This window comes from Otolemur garnettii, unplaced genomic scaffold (genome assembly GCF_000181295.1).
Source record: "Otolemur garnettii isolate 467f Iridium unplaced genomic scaffold, OtoGar3 scaffold00009, whole genome shotgun sequence".
Classification (NCBI taxonomy): Eukaryota; Metazoa; Chordata; class Mammalia; order Primates; family Galagidae; genus Otolemur; species Otolemur garnettii.
In genome coordinates, this window is record NW_003852404.1 from 30784802 (window position 1) to 30790356 (window position 5555).

Genomic DNA, 5555 nt, shown 5'->3' on the forward strand with positions numbered 1-5555 from the left:
TACTGGCCCTTAAGTACAGCCTTTTGACTGAATCCAAATTTTACAGAACAAATTATTTTATTTCTAAAAATTCACTTTGATCCACCCTTTATATTTTTATTTTATTTTAAAAATAATTGTACTTAAGATACCAAAGAGTAAAATAAGTTTCAGAAAAATAATCCTCCTAGGTTGGACAACACAATCAGACCACTGGTAAGACATATGGGCTAAACTGATGGCTGGTATAGTCATGATTTAGTTCTAACTTCCCCTGCCTGACTGGTGCCACTACCACGAGACTGGTTGGTAAGAGATCATAGGGCTCAAGCATACAAATCTGTCTCAGCTTATGACAACAGCACTGTGTTTCTCTTTGAAATGGAATTTGTGAGTAGTTGAACAGCTCAACAGTATCTTTTAAATTTGTCTGCTTAACAGCCTCATGTCAAAGAAGACCATGGGAAGGCTGAAGGTAGAAAACAGATATTTTTAATGAAGACTGGGATTATCTTATTTCTGCTAATGATAAGATGATACGCTTGCTTTGTGATACTGCAATATCAAAATTAAAGAAATTCAGGGCTTATCAGCACTGTAACACTCATAAGGGCCACAAATATTTTAAATTAAAGGGAGAGACATGAGAGATTGTATTGCAAAAAAGTAAAAGATAAAAAGCAAAAGCAAAGGCAATTCTTTCAGGCAGCAGCAAGACTTGTAAGTAATGCCACTGAAGCAGCTTACAAAGTGCCTTCTACACTGGAGGGAGATGGAAACCACTCAGTGATGTAGAAATTATGAAAGAATTCATAGTGGTAATTTTAGGACCCTGGTAATGTTTCAAAGTACAAACAACTTCCTCTTTCAGGGAGAACCGTAACTGATCAGAAGTATGAAGTAAACTTTAACTTGACAAAATAACTTCATGCAATGATTCAAAAGGAAAATATATATTACTGAATCACTGTAGATGAATCAAGTACTGCTACTGAACTCAGCCCTGCTACTATTATGATTCAGGTCATAACAGAAGATTTTCCTTGCTACAAGGAGTTACTCGCTCTGGGCACTCTTGCGAATGAAACATAGTGAATAGATATCTTCAACAATTTTCAGAATAAATGTCATGAAGTTAGACTGAATTTGGTAAACTTAGTGAATGTATGTACACACGATGCTCTTTCCATGACAGGAACATATGAAGGATTTATTGCATAGCAGATCCAGATGTTCTAAATTCTTTTCAAGATCTCTGTGCTAAATCTTCAGTTTTAAGTGAAACTTTGCCATAAGTTTTAAGTATTTTTAATTATATTCATGTAAATGTAACACAGGATTGTCAGTTTTGTGACATCCTAAGGAAGAACCATAGTTTATTCAACATGGATTTGCTGTGTTATTCTAAAGTGTGTTGGCTATCACAGAACAGGTGTTAGCCCATATTTTCTCTCTGTAAGAATAGATAGTTAAATTTTAACAAGGAACATTATTAGCAATGTGAATTATTGAGAGATTATTTCTATAGGAATGCAGTATTTCTGCATAATATCATGTCAAATTAAAACAACTTGAATAAGTCTTTGTGAGGTAAAACTCAGTATATATGTGGCAAAAATCCAAGCATTTCAGAAAAAGCATTTCAAAATACTTTTTCAAAAGAAAATTTCAGATGAACGTTTTCCCCAGGTAGCAAAAGTCATTGAGGAACAGGATGACATATGTGAATAATCTGAAGAATCTGCAGTTATAGACCTATTAATTGGAGAATACAATGAAAAGTTCACCAACTTAGAGAATCATGACGTCACACTCAAGTTAGCATTTCAGCCTCCCCTTGTTGATATCACCAAAGCATCAAAAGAACTACAGATGTAATTGATTGAGCTCACAGTAGATGACATTTGAAAGTCATTACTTGATGTTAAAAAAGATCCAGTCAAGACATGGAAAAATGCAGTACAATACCCACACCTTTGGCAACATGCCTGAAAAATGCTTTCTTATTTTTCAATCACTTATTGCTATGAAGCTACATTTTCCTACCTAACCCAAATCAAGATGCCTTAAATTCACAAATGACTAATACCTAGAGAACACCTGAAACTGCAGCTCCTCATGCTGCCACTAAATATTCAAATGGACAGCACCTGTATCTCAGCAGCTAGGGCTCCAGCCACATTCTCCCTGGCTGGCAGGTTCAAACTCAACCAAGGCTTGCCAAACAATGACAACTACAACAACAAAAAGATAGCCGGCATTGTGGTGGGTTCCTATAGTCTCAGCTAATTGGGAGGCTAGGGCAAGAGAATCGCTTAAGCCCAAGCATCTGAGGTTGCTGTGAGCTGTGACACCACAGCACTCTACCAAGGGCAGCATAGTGATACTGTCTCCAAAAAAAAATCATTAAAAGATTAGTTAAATTTAAATCTAACAAATAATTTTCATGTTTTGAAGTTATTAAGTACATAGTAGTTAGATTTTTACAAAACAGTGTACATTTTTAAGTATATCTAATTGAAGTTTCTTGAACATAGCTTTATTTGATTACAACTAAATTTACATGGACTTCCAACACAGATTCCCCAATCCTATACAAGACATTCAATAAACATTTCTTGCTTAAATACATAACTGAATAAATAAACATTCTGGTTTAAACAAAATAAAACAACATAAAGTATAAAAATCAATCCCTCTAGTAACATTGTTTTAAAAATGATTAGACTACCCTCACACTGACCTGAAATAAAAAAAGAAAAAGCAAGGAGGGAGCCACAGAAGTTGGTCCAGTGGGTCCCTGATCCCATCTGTGGTTATTTCGCCAGTTCCAGATCCATAAGTAGTATAGACATCCAGGCATGCTTTGGAAATATTGTGGATGGGTTCGGTTCCACCACAATAAAGCAAATATTGTAATAAAGTGAGTCATGCAAACATATAAAAATGATTAGACTATAAATAGAAATCATACTTCTATTGTATCTTCAAAGTGTTCTTTCTTTTTAAAACTATGAAACTATAAAGACAATGTATAAAATCAATTAAGATTGCATATAGCTAGGTGATGGAAAAAGCGCTTTAATAATGTGCTATCCTCTCTATTTCTTTGTATATTTGAAATATACAGGGCATCCCAAAATCATCCTTAAAGTGATTTTCTCTCTACATAGGGAAGACAGGAAATTGTAGTAGCTAAACATACCCTTATTTACAAAATACACATTATAAAATTTTACAAAATATTTACAAAATTTTCTCTGCATGTCAGCCACTTCTTTGTAATTTCCCAGTTCCTTTCTGTATGGTGACTTTAGGGGTGATTTTTGGGATGCCCTGTATTACACTTTAAAAATTTCTGGGACACAAGACATCACTAATATTTCAGTTTATGCAGAATAACATATTACTGAGTAATTATCTTGTTTTATATACCTTATTAACTATTATTTTCAATGAATAAGATTTAAATTTAGTTTTTCACTCAAGTTATTTTGAAATTCTATACATGAATCCACCTGCACATATGCAAACTATAAAACAACGTGTGACAAAATCAGTGATGGAAGAGCCGGACATTGTGCGAGCGAGGGTTATTCCCAGTTCATCACAAGCTCCATCACAACCTTGTCAGCAGCAGACCCGGAGGGGCAGCAATGTAGACCACGCCACTCCTTTTAGCTCTGTCTGCATTATCCCCGAAAGGAAAGAAGGCAGCAGAGCTGATAGAAACCCCACTTTGTCAATCCATTCCTTCTTCTCTGCCTCAGTAACTCAGGGACCTCCTCAAACAGTGCCTTCCACTTTACCAAATCTTCTTCCTCACCAGTGGTTCCAGTCACATATTGGTCAATGGCATCGGAGATGTTTGCTCTCTTCCCTCCTGGTTTAAACTTCATTGAAAGCACCTGTGGATGGTGCCTCAGCCACCAATAGTTTGTTTTGTCCCTACAAGGCATGTGCAGTGTGTCCGAGACGGCTGCCCTGCTCTGATGCCAATAACCTGCCATTCTTGGCATGGCACACAGAATTTGACTGAGTGTACTTGACAGCAGTGGTGGCTGTCAAGTGGCTGATAAGGTTCCTGAGGGCAGACTCCGACAGATGTTTATTCTTGCTAAATAATGACTTGTCAATGACAGCATTATTTCTCTTCTGGTTAAACAAAGACCAAAGAGTGTTGAAATTCCATCTCCATCTGGTTTATAAGAATGGTCCATCTAAAGAACACAGTAGTTTCTGCTTTTCTTTTTAGAAAGTATTTTCAAGGCTTCTTCATATCCTGGAGCAATAATTCCATCAGATACTTCTCTGGACATAATTTTTGCAGGTGGTACATCACAAACATCAGGTAATGCAACAAAATCACCACATGAAGACATCCTACAGCCCCTCTTGCTGTGCATATACGGTTGATACAGCAGTGAGGGTGTGATAGAGATCACAGGCCAGGCAGACTTCGGCCTCATCTTCGCTGAGTGGAATTCCAACAGCAGCGCCTGCTGGGCTGACATGTTTCCAAGAGGCAGTGGCTGGAATTCCTAACCGCTTGGAGCTCCTTTAGCTTTCAGGCATTCACAGCATCACATACGTTTATAAATCCAGGGGCTCCATTTAGAACTGTGGTAGGAGGCTTGAGCTTCATCATGTATAGCTGGGCAGAGTTTGAGGTAGGACCATTCCATACCTCAGGGGCATCTGAGCCATTCCGTACTGTACTGGTTCCTGAAGTAATCAGAAATTGCTTCATGGTATTGTGCCTTATGAGGAATGCCTTCAGGCTAACCCGTGTCTAGACTCCAGGGAGGCATCCTCACTCTCAGAGCTCCGCATTTCTCTGGACACTGCTGCGTAGTCATCCGGGTCACATAGTTACAGCTGGAGAATCCACTGTCTTTACGACCGGATACAAATTACAAGCAACAGCTCTTACAAAATTGAAATCGGCATTGTCTTCTAGAGTCTTACAGCCAGGATCCCTGCACGGACTGCAGGGTGCAAACTTTTACATGACATCCCCCGCCCAACATTTCAGGAAATCCCATCAGCTTGGAGGCATCTCTGACCGCTAGCCCGGCTTCCCTGAGGGCCTTTGCAGTCCCTCCGGAAGCAATTGGATTGAAACCAAGAGAAGTTAGGGTTCTTGCAAATTCCACAAGGTGGGTTTTCTCAGAGACACTAAATAGGGCAAGCTGGGCCGGGGCCACCGCTGCAGCAGCGGGTCTGGGAGGAGCGGCTGGTGGCTGAGGAACGCCACATGAGGAATCCTTAATAACGATTAAAAAAAACAAACAATGCAGCAATATACTGCTAATATAGAGGTCATTCATGATATGAGCTGCAAAGAACAGAGTTAGGAACCAGCATGAAAAGATCTCTAAACCATATAAAATAGGATTTAGAGAGAAAATAAAATGCAAGTTTCTGCAGTTAAAAACATACTTTCTTAAGGCATTATTCTAGTATATTTAGCTCTTCAGCTATCTAAGATTTAAAGGATCAAATGCAAAAAAACAGACACATGGAAAATTAAAAATATAGAGCTGTCTGGGAACATTTGGTTGACTATATCATTT

General features: G+C 38.2%; 1 pseudogene; it reads right to left on the reverse strand.

Moving 5' to 3' along the window:
- Window positions 1–3535: 3535 nt before the first annotated feature.
- On the reverse strand, window positions 3536–5309 carry LOC100945216 (annotated as a pseudogene).
- Window positions 5310–5555: the final 246 nt, after the last annotated feature.